The following is a 14291-nucleotide window of genomic DNA, read 5'->3' as shown; positions in this document are numbered from 1 at the left end:
GCTCGCCGCTCGCCCCGTTTCGTCTCTCTGCCTTGGAGGAGCGCGCCGGAGTCCGTGGGTGAATGAAGACCGAATTCAGTTCATTTCTCCGTTTGGTGGCGATGCTGGGCCCGTGCTGGGAACCGCCCTCCTTCGTTTTTGGGAAGCTAACGCAGTGGCCACCCGCGGCCAGGATTGCTTCCTCCATCAGCTTTCTGAAGGGCACGCTTCCTCAGAAGTTGTTCAGCCGATCTTTTGCAAAAGCAAGGTGGAAAGAGTTAAAAAAGTGCATCGCTTTCCCTGACGCAAAGGTCAAACCCAAACCATCCCTTTCATTCAAGCGCAGAAATCCCCTTCCAAAGCCTGTTTCGGCCTTAGATGCCGGCTGCTGTGCTCTTATTGCATTTTAGCGCATCCCTGGAAATGTTTAAAATATGCAGAGAAATTAATGACCCTGTTTCCCTGACCACTGTCTCTCAAGTAACCACAGAACAGTTGCAGTCTGTGCCTGCATGTGCTCTCCAGCTAGGGTCTGTCGGTGGTGTTTGTTGTGAGAGCCACGTTGCTTTAGGAATTTTTACCCTGGCGTTTAGTAAATGGCAAAATAAAACAAGCGCACTTAAGAATACAAATGAACGTTGTTCGCCCGCACACTCACGTTTTGATTCTCTGTTGAGCAGGCTTGGAATGAAAAGATTCTTGAAGTTTTCTTCGGCGAGCGTTGGATACTCATGGCAAGTGAGAAACTAGTTAAAATCCTGTTACTGATTCTCATTTCCTGTTAGCTTGAGAGATACAGACCGTGCTTCCAATATGGCCTTTATATATCCCAGATTTTTTTATGCAAGTATAAATTACAGTTTAAATTCAAAGAAGCAAAGAAATACAGGCTCTGTGTTTTCCACTGAAGTCTGTAGGAATGACTTTGCTAACGGTGCAGCGGTACTTCTTCCAGTCGGGCCTTTTGTCTGCAGATGGAGTATTATATTTCCATTTGCAAAGTACGGGTCATTTATTTGGTCTTTGTGTGCGACTGCTGCTGCTGTCTATGGGAAATGTGGGAGCTGATCAAGGACAGGATGCCCACCTAAACTAATACACTAGAACAATTTGTTAAGCATGACAGCCTACTGCTGGTGAAAACACCAGTTTCCAGCGTTTGCTCTTCTCTCTTGTCTCATGAAAAAGCATGGAGTGAGGCATGAGCATTTAAAGAGAAATATGGAAATTAATTAAGGGATGTCAGTCTGCTGCTGCATGCCTTGATCCTGCTCAGATTTAAGCCAATGCAAATTTTGCCGTTAACTTCAAAGTGATAGCTGTGACATCATTCATTGGGAGTTACTTCATATATAATCAAATAATCACATCAAGGGCTCAGTCCTGCAAGCTGCTAAAAAACTGTTGCACATTGAAGACTTTCTGTTTGCAGAAATATGTTCAAAGAAAGAGGCTTGTATAGAAGGAACGTGCAGAGGGATCAATGCTGTCGGAAACCTCAGTGCCCATATGGGAAGGAAAAAAAACCCAAACCACTCCCGATGACTGTGGTGGAGAGGAGGCATTGCCTGGTGTTGAAATGTCATCCAGTGCATTCAAATGACATGCACAATAGCCACTTAAAAGATTTTCATTTCCTTCTAATGCCAACCAGTTGGAGCAGTGTTCTCAAGAGCTCTTAACAGCGGAGGTTAGAAAACGGGAGAGCGGGGCTAGCCATGAATTTCAGCCAGGAGCGTGGCAATTTGGGCAGCAATACTAATAAAGGAGAAGGGTGGTCACAAATTCTGAAATAGATCCTGCTGGGCAGAGCCCCAGATTATAAGGTAAAATTCTGGCTCTGCTTGACATGGGTGGGAAGCATTTGTTGACTTCTATGAAATCAGATTTTGCCGCTGTAGTCGCTGGCTTCTCGTTTAAATGTGTACATTTAACACATTTTATTTTTCTTCAGATTCCTCAAATACAAGGCCTCATGTATTAGTATAATAATTTCAAACAATTAATGGTAAAATTCAAAGGGATAAAATATCCATACTTTTGTTTTTGCACGTCTAATTTCAGATTTCTATCATCCATAAATGTCAATGGGGAAAAAGACATCAAATAAAAAAGAAACAAAACGTCTGCCACATCCACTTTGGCTGAGGCATTGCATTAGATAGTATTTCAGTACTGAACTTGCAAATATGTGAAATATGAGATTATGATAATAAATATTTAGCCATATTCTTGGTTATGTTTTTTTAAAGGTTAACAGTTTCATACTGAATGAAAAGCAAACAAACAGTGGTGAATTAAGAAGTTAAAACTGCATTCTCTGTGCATGCCCACTGCGATAATACTTCCTTACATGACTATGCAATAAAAATCCTTTCCAGTATACGCAACAGAAAAAGAAAAAGCCTTCCATAAAAGTACAAGTTGCACAGAAAATGGAAAAATTATGTGGAACTATTTTGTGCAAGAGAAAACAGTAGTCTGGCATTGTTAAATTAGGATTAGTTATGAAATAGTTCACCTAACTGTAATTTCAGTTTAAAAGATCATTTTTAATGCCTTCACTTTTGTTTCACTACAGGTCTTATTTTGTTCTGCCACTGATTAACCATAGCCCTCAAATCCCGAGGGCCAGGTTTATGGTTGACTGCGTTATGACAGCTAGCTTGAACTCCGCTTAGCATCTCACCTGCCGGGTCTTTTCCATCATGCAGTTTCTCCACCAGCTGAGAACAAAGTTCTGTGTCGTCTTTCAAATTGCTCCAGAAGCTTAGACTGGTTGCTAATCTTTCTGCTTCAAGCTTGCGTCCCTAGAACCGAGCTGCAAGTTTGGAAACTGGGCTGTCGTGCTGCTGACCATTTCCCAGCTTCTGGAAGTTAGCAGACATGCAGTGTTTCTCAGACTTTTTGGAAATGGATCCTTCCTTTAGCTCATTTGTGTAAATGTTTAATTACTTTAGTGCTGTGCCCTGTGCTGCCAACTTTTCAGTTCCTCTGGAAGAGGGGGGGCGCAAAGTTGCTGTGATTACTGGCTGCAGGAGTTCTCCATCACAGAGAAAACCGCCAGCAAATGTAAGCAGTTAAAAGTTCCTTTGAGACAGTGGATGTTTGCAGTCGGTCATTATAGCTGCATTTCACTCTCTCAACTTAAAAGAAGTGCATTTGCCAACATTTAACACTCCTTTTTCTTCCATTTCCCAAATCTGTCTAAACTTGTTGGGAACCATTGCTCTGCTGTATAATCCAGCCAGCGGAGCAGGATCCCTCCCATTAAGAGCTTTAACTTTTCATAAATCCTGGGAAAATTATTGTGCAAAGATAGATACAAATACGGTTGGTGCGACCAACCGTAGCACATTTGAACGTAGCCTAATGATCCTGCCCTATGCCTACTACAGGTCTGTCTTTGCTGGTAAAAATTCTCAGTACTTGGCATCAGGCAGTACACTTAAGACTCCTCCAGGGACTGGAGAAATAACTTGGGTCGCTTTCACCCCAAAGTCATTTGAACTGCAAGCCCTCATCTGTCATCAATACTCTCTTTTGTATACAGAAAGTTTTATAATAAATTTTTCTCTTTGCGTGAAGACACACCACGTATCTTCGGTTCAGAAAAAATTAAGGTAAATATTTTTATAAAAAATTCTTAGTGGCTTAGGAAAGATTAAACTCCGAAAACTCAGCAAAGAAAAATTAAGTGTTCTGATTTATTAAAATTTTTCAGATCTGTAAAATCTCTCGTTAATCCTGACAACGTATCTGCTTAACACTGGCAAGAATATTAGCTTTGCATTTCAGATTTTCACTTGGTTATTTTTAGTTCTTCTGAAGCCTGGGAAATAAGAAATATAACCGCTTTGAACAGTCTGGAAGAGCCAACTCTAGCAGGGCCTCTGAATCTGATTAGATAAAACAACAAAGAGGTTCTGTTAGGGCAGAGGCAGGAAGAACTAAGGTGGGTGGCAATATCTGTCATAACTCAGGGGAAATGTAGCCTCAAAGCACTCAAAAGTGGGTGAAAAAATAACATAAGCAATAGACAACTTTCCCACATCTTAGGTCACTCTCCAAATGCAGTTTGAAGAATTTTCTCTGCGCTCAACTTTTTTTTTTTTCTTTTTTGTATTTTTAAAGTACAATAAACAACACATGCATATGTGTTTATCTTAAAAAGCTAATTTAGGAGAACATAATTTCTCTGCAGATAAGTATCCGAAAAAGCGCAGCATGGCAAGTGCGATTTGTCAGTACAAAACCAGCGTAAGATCTTAAGTGATACATTTACAATTTTCAATGTTTTCCTCTGAAAGTAAGGTAGCTTTAGGATTGCCACAGGAGATTTCTCCCTCAAATATAGCTAGTCATAACATCGAATTTTATCCTACTGGTCGAAAAAAAATCAAACTGTTGTGTTTAGTGCAACTGGGAGGTCTTCAGGTTTTTGGGGGGTTGATTTGAAAATGGTCTGTTATTGGAATGGTGGGAACCTGGAACACCCACTTGGCCAACCATCGTGCTTCCCTACTTTCAGTGCAGGATTCTTATTTTGGGTTGGAGGCTCTGCTGAATTGAAGAGGTAGAAAGAAAGATTTGTGCATCTTCTCAGGAAAAGCACTCACAATGTTTTCAGAGGTGATTTCATCACAGTGTACCAGTATTTAAAGGGTGATACAAGGAAGATGGAGACTCCCTTTTCACAAGGAGTCACATGGAAAAGATGAAGGGTAATGGGTACAAGTTAATCCTGAGAAGATTCCAACTGAACATGAGAGGAAAATTTTTCACTATGAGAACAGTCAACCATTGAAATCATCTCCCCAGGGGAGTGGTTGACTGCCACACTGGGGACTTTCAAGGCGCAGCTGGACAGGGTGCTGGGCCATCTTGTTTAGACTGTGCTCTTGCCTAGAAAGGTTGGACCAGATGATCCTTGAGGTCCCTTCCAACCTGGTATTCTATGATGCTATGATTCTGTGATTTTCAAAGTTGCTATGCATCCCACAGTGTTGAGATTTGTCTCTGTTAGAGGCCGGGAGCATTAGCTGCCTGAAGCCCACCACTAAGTGTGCCCCATACCAGCACATGGTGCTTGTTCCTCATATGGGGGCATATGAGAACGGTCCCTCCAACCTGCTCTACCTGTGTGTAACTGCTGGCATTTTTCTGGTAACTCTAGGTCTGTCTTCCCTGGGACAGGCACGGGGCATAGCGACAGGCGCATACATATGTGACAACTAATGCTAATCTGATACCAGTTTGCATTGCTCCAGTGGTTCAGCCCCCCCATGCTGGGATGAGGGCGTTGAGCATGCTTGCATGGCTCTTTGCACCGAAACGGAGCGGTGAAGCTGTAAGCACCGGAGTTCAAGCTTCATGGGCAGGGTCTACGCAACCCTTTATGGCTTCTGGCAAAAGGCTTGTAATTATGCTGCTGAGGTAATAAAGCAGTTAGGTACTGGACAAGATCGTCTTCTGGCTTGAAAGGCCATTACTTCATTAATGGATCACTTGCTTTGCCATATACTAGCTTACATTTTTAGAAAGAAAATTTGGAATGACCATTAATTTATTTGCCAGGAGTTTGATTTAACTTTTTAACCAATAATGTATTCCACAGTTTTCCTGACTTCATGTCTGCTATAAACAGTATTCCCGTGAACCAAGCAGCTTGTTAGTGGTATTTCTATGGCATTTTCCACAGGCTAAAGGTAGTTACAGTGTACATTTGGACAGGAGAGCTGGAGTGTGAAATTTATCCCAATTACCTTTTTCCTCAAGCTTTTTTCTCATTATAATTTTGTCCTAACTTAATCTGCTCCACATTTTGTATTTTCTTTGAAACTGCACTGTGAGGTTTAGTCTTAACATTTCTGCACAGGGAATTGAGCATCAGGTCGTAAAAGCTAAGGGGACAAAATCAGACCCTTGCCAGGAATTGTTGCCTGTACAAGTTCTGCTCCCCTGGCTGATCCATAGACTGTCCAGGTGAATGTGTTTCTGTTTCCCAGTGAATGGAAAATAGATGGATGGGCACATATGAGGCAGCAATGGCATCCTGGCTTGTATCAGGAATAGTGTGGCCAGCAGGAGTAGGGAAGTGATCGTGCCCCTGTACTCAGCACTGGTGAGGCCGCACCTCAAAAACTGTGTTCAGTTTTGGGCCCCTCACTACAAGAAGGACATTGAGATGCTGGAACATGTCCAGAGAAGGGCCATGAAGCTGCTGAAGAATCTGGAGCACAAGTCTTAAGAGGAGCAGCTGAGGGAACTGGGGTTGTTTAGCCTGGAGAAGAGGAGTTTTTTTTAGCAACAAAGCTGGTGAGGGGTCTGGAGCACAAGTCTTGTGAGGAGCAGCTGAGGGAACTGGGGTTGTTTAGTCTGGAGAGAAGGACGCTAGGGGAGACCTTATCGCCCTCTACAACTGCTTGACAGGAGGGTGTAGTGAGGTGGGGGTCGGCCTCTTCTCCCAGGTATCGGGGGATAGGACAAGGAGAAATGGCCTCAAGTTGCACCAGGGCAGGTTTATGTTGGACATTAGGAAAAAATTTTTCACAGAAAGGGCTGTCAAGCACTGGAACAGGCTGCCCGGGGAAGTGGTAGAGTCCTCATCCCTGGAGGTATTTAAAAGATGGGTAGACGAGGTGCTTAGGGACATGGTTTAGTGGTGGGGTGGCAGTGTTGGGTTAACAGTTGGACTTGATGATCTTAAAGGTCTTTTCCAACCTAAACAATTCTATGATTCTATGATTCTATATGGATACCCTTTTTGTCTTTGGCCAGTGAAAGAATAACCCCCCCAGAACTCAGGTTCACATGTAATAAAAACGCTGGGATGTGTGAACTGGTATCGATGGCGGGGCCAGGGTGACTATTACCAGTCTGTTCTCTGTGTGAAGCAATTTCACGTGCTCATCAATTTGACGTAGCTGTTTCACTCATCGTCCTCGCTCGTGGAGATGCAGGCCCCCGTCCCATGCTGTTTGCACAGATGCTGTTAGTACAGAGCTGGGTGTTAGGAAAGTCAGAGAAATCTGAGGTCTCCTTCTCCACTGCTGCATCCCCAGCACTGCTTGGGGCCATTTCGGCTAGGTGCAGATCCCTCCCTACGGCACATTTATAGCACGCTGCCTCTGTTGCCCTGTGCTGGCAGCGCTCAACAGAGGGGCCAAGTCCTCCACCAGGCAAAGCAACTTTTCTGGAGTCAGCACATGTCCTCCTTTTTTATATCAGGAAATAAAGATAATCTAAACTGATTTTCTGTGTACAAAAAACAAAAGCCAGCTGGATAGGTGCTACAGAAAGGAAAAACCTCACTACTCTGAAACCCTCAAATGTGGACAGGCAGAAGATCTTTTTTTTTCCCCCCTGTAAACAGTGCTTTAGGTAGGGATACGACCTGTCATTACTTAGAGATTTCCAGCAGCTGAACATTTGGTGTCTGTCTGCCACCCACCTAGCACCAAAAATGCCACCAAGAGGTCGGCTCGTGGAAGGACTAAAATGGTCCTTAAAGCTCAGCCTCGAAGGAACATGACACCTGCTTTCCCCTGTCTTCTCTCTCTCTCCATATCTACCCCACTAATCACCTATTAGCTCCTAAGGTACCAGAAATAAAATACCAGCAGCCCCAAGGTTCAGAGAGTGCGTATTAAGACCTGTGAAAACTGCCTTTTGCAAGCATTTGTCTGGAAAATAATACCTAGCTTAAGGATTTAAAACCTAGTGAGGTTCTTTGTTGTTTCAGGCTTCTGGGAAGCGGTCATTTTCTTAATGTGATAAGAAGCTGAAACGTTTTCAAAGGAAAGACACTTAGATGTGTGGCCTGCATGCATTAGTAAGCCTGGGAGCTGCTGTTCCATCAATCCCTTAATTACGACAAACCTTCCCTGGCGAGCTGCTGTATTTGCTTAAGAGACTATTAAGCTATGATTTTTACATGTATACTAAAGGTATTTAGGTGTCACCGTTTACTTGCAGTGCAATAATATTTGATTTGATTTAATTTAAGTTTGGATAAGCTTGGGCTTTTTGTTAATTTCCTCCGCTCTGAAGGATAAACTAGCCTGGTGCAAAAGCCTTTTAAGATTCAATGATGTTGTTTAAGCATGGCATCTGCAACTAATAATAAAGACTATGCAACTCTGAATGAAAAAGAGATGCCTAATTATAATGGCAATGGGAAGATGGTTGACTCATCTTCGGTAGTTTGGATTACATGTGTGGGATTGTGTTTTGGATGGAGCACTCCAGAATAGCAACACTCCATCAAAAACACAGTCATGCACCTGTACTCCAAATGGCTGAATAAGGCAAAACATATGTCATCTGAACACTGTGAATCAAATTAAAAAAAGAAAAGAAAAGAAAAGAAAGCTGGAAGAGAAATAAAGACAAGTACCATAACATTGGTGTGTGTGAAAGACTTGTTTCTCTAAAGCTTCCCGAGTGATTTATTTATCGCTAAACCTCTGTTCGCAAGCCATGTTTGATTTTGCTTGATGCTGATATAGACACTGCAACCGGATCTTATGGAAAGGGCTGCCAGCAACTGTTTGATCCTGATAAATTACAATAACAGGCACAATTTACAATGAGAAGCTATTGCTGCTTCTGGCCCTAATGTGTGATGAGGTTTAAAACATGGTGGGCCAAAATTTTCCTTACCTGGTGGCCCCTTCAGACCACTTACAGAAGAGCATAAGAGAGCCTCTGAGCAGAAGAAAATTGCATTCACAGCAAGAGCCAGGCTCAATTTTATATCAAAGGTGAGCCTGTGTGTGTATGTGTATCTGCCTGCATTTGGAAGGAAAGAGATGTTGTGGGGAAAAGAGGTACAAGAAGGGTGTATAAGCCACATGTTTGGAAACTCGTGTGTTAACTGAGCAGCCCGTTCCCCCGGTTCCTTCTACATGTGCACACACACACCAACACACACATCCCACAATGTTTATGCCTGCAACGCATATGTGTTGTGAATATTGAAGTATTTGCTTTGGAAAGCTAATTGATGACTGGCTGTTTATTTGATCTTCACAGTGTCGAGTTCAAAACGTAAAAAGCGATAAAAAACACCCAATAGTTGGACATGGAAAGAGGTGCAAATTCAGAAGGGGATGTGAAGTGATATGAATTAGACCCCCCTGTGTATTTGCTTTGCAGTAGCATTCCCAGACACCTGCCCCTGATTTCAGAAATGTATACAAACCACAGTCCACACCCAGGAGAGTAAAGCCAGATTTATTGAGATATTTCATGGCCTAGAAGCTTTTGATAGTCCCCTCGGATGCTTTTTTGCCTTTTTAGGGGACTTCAAGTCCAATCAGCTTAATTTACACATTCTTACTTGTGCTAAGAGTTAGCTGTCCTGGAGGCCAATGTCAATAATCCAGAAAAGATACTTGTTAAGGAATGGAGTGAAGGGGTGTTGCAGGAAAAAGAGGAACGAGAAAAAGGTACCAACTACATGTTTAGAAAGCTGTGCGTTCTCTGAGCAGCTCATATTGCTGGTGCCTCCTGTAGGGAAGTGTACAAGGGCAGAAGAGACAATTTCACAGGCTTTTGTTAGTGAAATGTTGAGAGGAGCTTCAGAAACTCTCCAGGAGTAGTGGTGCCATTCAGTGGCTCTGATGGATTGCTTACTAGACCTCTGAAGGACTGTAATGCACTTCTCCTAACACTGGATTCCTGCCTTCGGGAAGTGTTGAATGAACCAAGACTGAGCCATAGCTCTTGCCCAACCTCGTCTTCTGTCAGTCGTCTCATCCAGCTGCTGTCAGGCTCGCACGGGACATGCCCAGAGAGGATCAGGAGAAGTTTTCCTCTATTCACAGCATGATTCTCCCTCACCCCAACATGTATACACACTTGCACATGAACTGCAGGAGCTGTCCCCAGTTCTCCTATATCCACAAACTGAATTTGTCTGTGTCCTGCTTTCTGTAGCCTTCGACAAATAAGCTCTGCCATTCCTTTGCTTCTCCCCCCTCGTTTCCCATTTAAACACACACATATATATACGTATTCCACTAACCGTTCCTCTTCTTTGAAGAAATTTATGTATACATGTACCTACCACCCCCTCTCCCTCCCTCTGCTCCTCCAGCCTTTATATAGTGTCAGTATTTCCCATGTCATCTGCTGGAGAGAGGCAGGCAGAGCTGCTGCACGTATTTAAAAAGTGAGTGCATGTGTGTGAACACACATCTGTGCACGCACATGCTCCTGTGTGTAGGTGCACCCCTGTCTCAAGCAGTGAATGGTTGCCTGGTTCACGGAGAACGAATTGGGAGAGGTGAGCAGGGACTTGTACCTGTACAGTGTGGGGCACAGGCTGGGTGTAAAGCCTTAGAGAAGGACCGTGTATTGAAATACAGGTCTTGAGTGCAAAAGGGACAGGGTTTGAAGACAAACAGGCAGAAGAGATACATGTTTCTGTAATTGTAAGTCTAGACAAATGTTTAATGTCAGTATCTACGGTCTCCATGTGAAGGGGCAAACTACCTGAGAAAAAGCAGCTGAGAATCATTGCTTAAGAGGCACCCATTTGTATTAAGTATTCTGAAGGAAACTTGGGTGTCAAAAATTAGGTTGGATAATTCCAGGCCAGGTTCCAAGATTATATGCCTACTAAGGAGGCATATATTAGAAATTGGAATTAGACATGTCAAGTCAATCATAGGAGAAAAAAAGCGTTTAAGTCAAAATATTCTGAAAAAGGGATCTGCCTGAAATTAGATTAATGGTTGCAAAAAGTGGCCTGAATATTCAAAATGAGGGGACTCTATGGGAAATACCTAAATGAGCCTGCTTTTTCTGAGCATAGCTGCTCAAATTGCCAAAAATTAGTGGACTTTAAGGGTTAAGAAGGGACATATCCACTGCTCGGTGGGTTCCTGGTGTTATACAGGGCAAAGGTGACTACACATCATGTAGTCTGATCTTCTGTCCATCAGAAGTGTTGTGGTAGTGGGGCTGGTAACCTGTTTGACTGTGACCTGCCTTCTAGGAAAGCAGCCATAAAAACATCGCCTCCCCTAGGAACCGGTTCCGGTCAGTAACAATGATTACTCCTTTTGTTAAAACCCCATCTAATTCATAACTTAAATATGTTTGGCTTGAGCCTTCCACTTGTGAGACCATCCTCTGCTAGATTAAAGAACCCTGGAGCGTGCTCTATTTCATCTCTGTGAAAGTACTAATACACTGAAGCCAAACCACTTCTTAATCATCTTCTTGACCAGTTGTGACCTGAGGCAGATAGACTCGCTTCATGCAACCGTAGGAAGTGATGCATTGCATTTTAAAGCAGCCTCTGTGATAATATGATAGCGGGATGTGCAAGTCACTGGAGTTTACCCTTCCACCTGCTTGCACAGACTCCGGCCAGCAAACACAAGCAATGAGGATGCTAACGACCCAGGAGGGCAGAGCTGGCTACATGCAGTGTCCCCCCCCGCACCCCGTACGTCAGCTTTTCTTCAGCTGAGCCGACATTGCCACAGGGGGTGTCGTAGGTTTTAAGAGAGAGGCTTCCGTGTGTCCCTTCTGCCTTCCCCAGGCAGCGAAGTCCCTCATGCAGTTCAAATTTCATCGTGAGCCGTGTTTACCGAGTTGTCAGAGATAAGCCCAGCTCTGGAGGCAAATGTTAGCACTGGGAGCAGAAATGCCAGCAGTGAGCACATATGGCACTGTTTGTACTCTTAAGTTTGAAAGAACTAAACAAGTTAACAAATACAGATGTTTAAAATCAGTAAGAGTGTTTAATGAAAACAAACAAAATACTGTAGTCTATAAAGCAAAACCTGTTTTTCTTTTGCTCCTTTTGACCAGCTGGGCTTAGTGTTTTTCTGAGCCTATACCCTCCTTTGACATATGGGACGTTTCCGAGGGACATTAGTCCCAGCAGATGCTGGGTGGCGCTTGGGTGGATGCCTCTGATTTTTAGTTAGTTAATAAATCAGCTTTTACAACCATGTGTATCCTATGATTTAACACATGCATAACAATAATACTGGATTAGGAAGAACAAACTGTTTCACTGCAAAGGATATTTCATTTCTTAGTAATATTGCATACAATATGAGCTTTTCTGTAACATAAACAGGATCGTAACGACCCAGGAGGGCAGAGCTGGCTACATGCAGTGTCCCCCCCCGCACCCCGTACGTCAGCTTTTCTTCAGCTGAGCCGACATTGCCACAGGGGGTGTCGTAGGTTTTAAGAGAGAGGCTTCCGTGTGTCCCTTCTGCCTTCCCCAGGCAGCGAAGTCCCTCATGCAGTTCAAATTTCATCATGAGCCGTGTTTACTGAGTTGTCAGAGATAAGCCCAGCTCTGGAGGCAAATGTTAGCACTGGGAGCAGAAATGCCAGCAGTGAGCACATATGGCACTGTTTGTACTCTTAAGTTTGAAAGAACTAAACAAGTTAACAAATACAGATGTTTAAAATCAGTAAGAGTGTTTAATGAAAACAAACAAAATACTGTAGTCTATAAAGCAAAACCTGTTTTTCTTTTGCTCCTTTTGACCAGCTGGGCTTAGTGTTTTTCTGAGCCTATACCCTCCTTTGACATATGGGACGTTTCCGAGGGACATTAGTCCCAGCAGATGCTGGGTGGCGCTTGGGTGGATGCCTCTGATTTTTAGTTAGTTAATAAATCAGCTTTTACAACCATGTGTATCCTATGATTTAACACATGCATAACAATAATACTGGATTAGGAAGAACAAACTGTTTCACTGCAAAGGATATTTCATTTCTTAGTAATATTGCATACAATATGAGCTTTTCTGTAACATAAACAAAGGATTCATGCTATTTTTTTTTCATTTAGCTGGTGCCCTTCATCCCCATGGGTCAAATTGTACTTGGAATTGCATTAGTACAAATGCAGAGTACCTCCGCTGAGCTCAGTAAAACTATTTCCATTCACTTCAAAGGACGCTGCTTCAAACCTCACGCAGCCTGCTTTTCACAGGCACCAGCAGCCGCTTCCTGCCTAGCAAACTGCGTAAGTGACGTCCCCTCAATTAAAAAGGCTCATGTAAGGCTTGACCTAATCAGAAGGTTAAATAGTGTCACGTCGCTTTCCTACAAAAATCTTTTTTCCTATGTCTCCTGCTCTTGTTTTTGCAAGGGAAACTTTCGGTTTTTTAATCTTCAAGCTCCTACTTCAGATATGCGCTAAGCTACTAGCACACATGACATCATCCTTGGCTTCAGCCTTTGAAAGTGAAATGGTATTTAAAAATATGAAATTCTGGTAGCGATGTCACACCCGAAGTTGAAGTTTAAAACAAAACTGACAATAAAATCAGCTGCCAGGAAACAGACTATTTTTTAAATTAGACATCTATCATGTCAGCTTTGGGTTAATCTCTGGAGCCAGCTCAAGGATGGATGAGGTAATATTTGCACATGTTATGGATAAGATAGTATGAAAATGGATTATTTTTTTTTTTTGTTGGCTAATGTGCTACGAAGATCATGGGCCTGGTGGTTGGAATCAGTACGAGCTGTGATTGAGAGGTTATGTGTGAAGCAGCAGATTAGAATGGTTTTAATATGTTGCATGATGGTCTCTGAAAGTCTCAGGCTATGTACAAAGTGTTGTGAATAGGGGCACTTGCAGGAGGTAGGAAGATAAGTGAGAAGTGGAGGGCTGACATAATTCTGGAAAAAGCTCTCAGAGCCAACACATTTAGTGGATAAGTTTAAGGACTTAGTCTCGTTGCTTTAGTTATGAGTGCCAGAGATTGAGGTTTAACAGGGAGTCAGGACTTGGTGACAGAGCCAGCTAAAAGATGGCTGGACGTAAGTTATAATGCATAAAAGACAATGAAACATTGAGTCATTACCTGTTGTAATAGCAACTGCATTTGCTGTTACAGAAACTATCTGAGAATTTGGTTTTGTCTGTGTTAATAGTGTTTAAAACACAGGCAAATTACAGCTGGGGAAGGGATACCATTAATTCCCATTTTCTGTGCTTTTTGTGAAAGCTTTTCTTAGCCTTTGTCCACGCTGTTCTCTAAAGCATATTCCTGGCAAAGGCCAACATTTGCTCAGCGTTTGCACCAAACTGCCTGTGAAAGGTTGACACGTCCAGAAACTCTCAGAGGCATGGCCTTAGGAAGTGTGGGTCTCAGGTGGTTTCAGTCAATCTTGTTCTGCTTTTTCGGTGGCCTCAGTGGTCTCCTGCATAATCTTGGCAATTCTGGAGACCCGCTTAAGTTAAATCAGTCCTTTACAAGAACCTGGCATGAGGTCCATGCTGCAGCCTTGTCCACAGTGAACAGCTATGAATTGCTGGT

The sequence above is a fragment of the Egretta garzetta genome, unplaced genomic scaffold (assembly GCF_000687185.1).
Source record: "Egretta garzetta isolate BGI_Z169 unplaced genomic scaffold, ASM68718v1 scaffold430, whole genome shotgun sequence".
Taxonomy (NCBI): domain Eukaryota; kingdom Metazoa; phylum Chordata; class Aves; order Pelecaniformes; family Ardeidae; genus Egretta; species Egretta garzetta.
The sequence above is the reverse complement of the archived record's forward strand: the minus strand, read 5'-3'. Positions refer to the sequence as shown.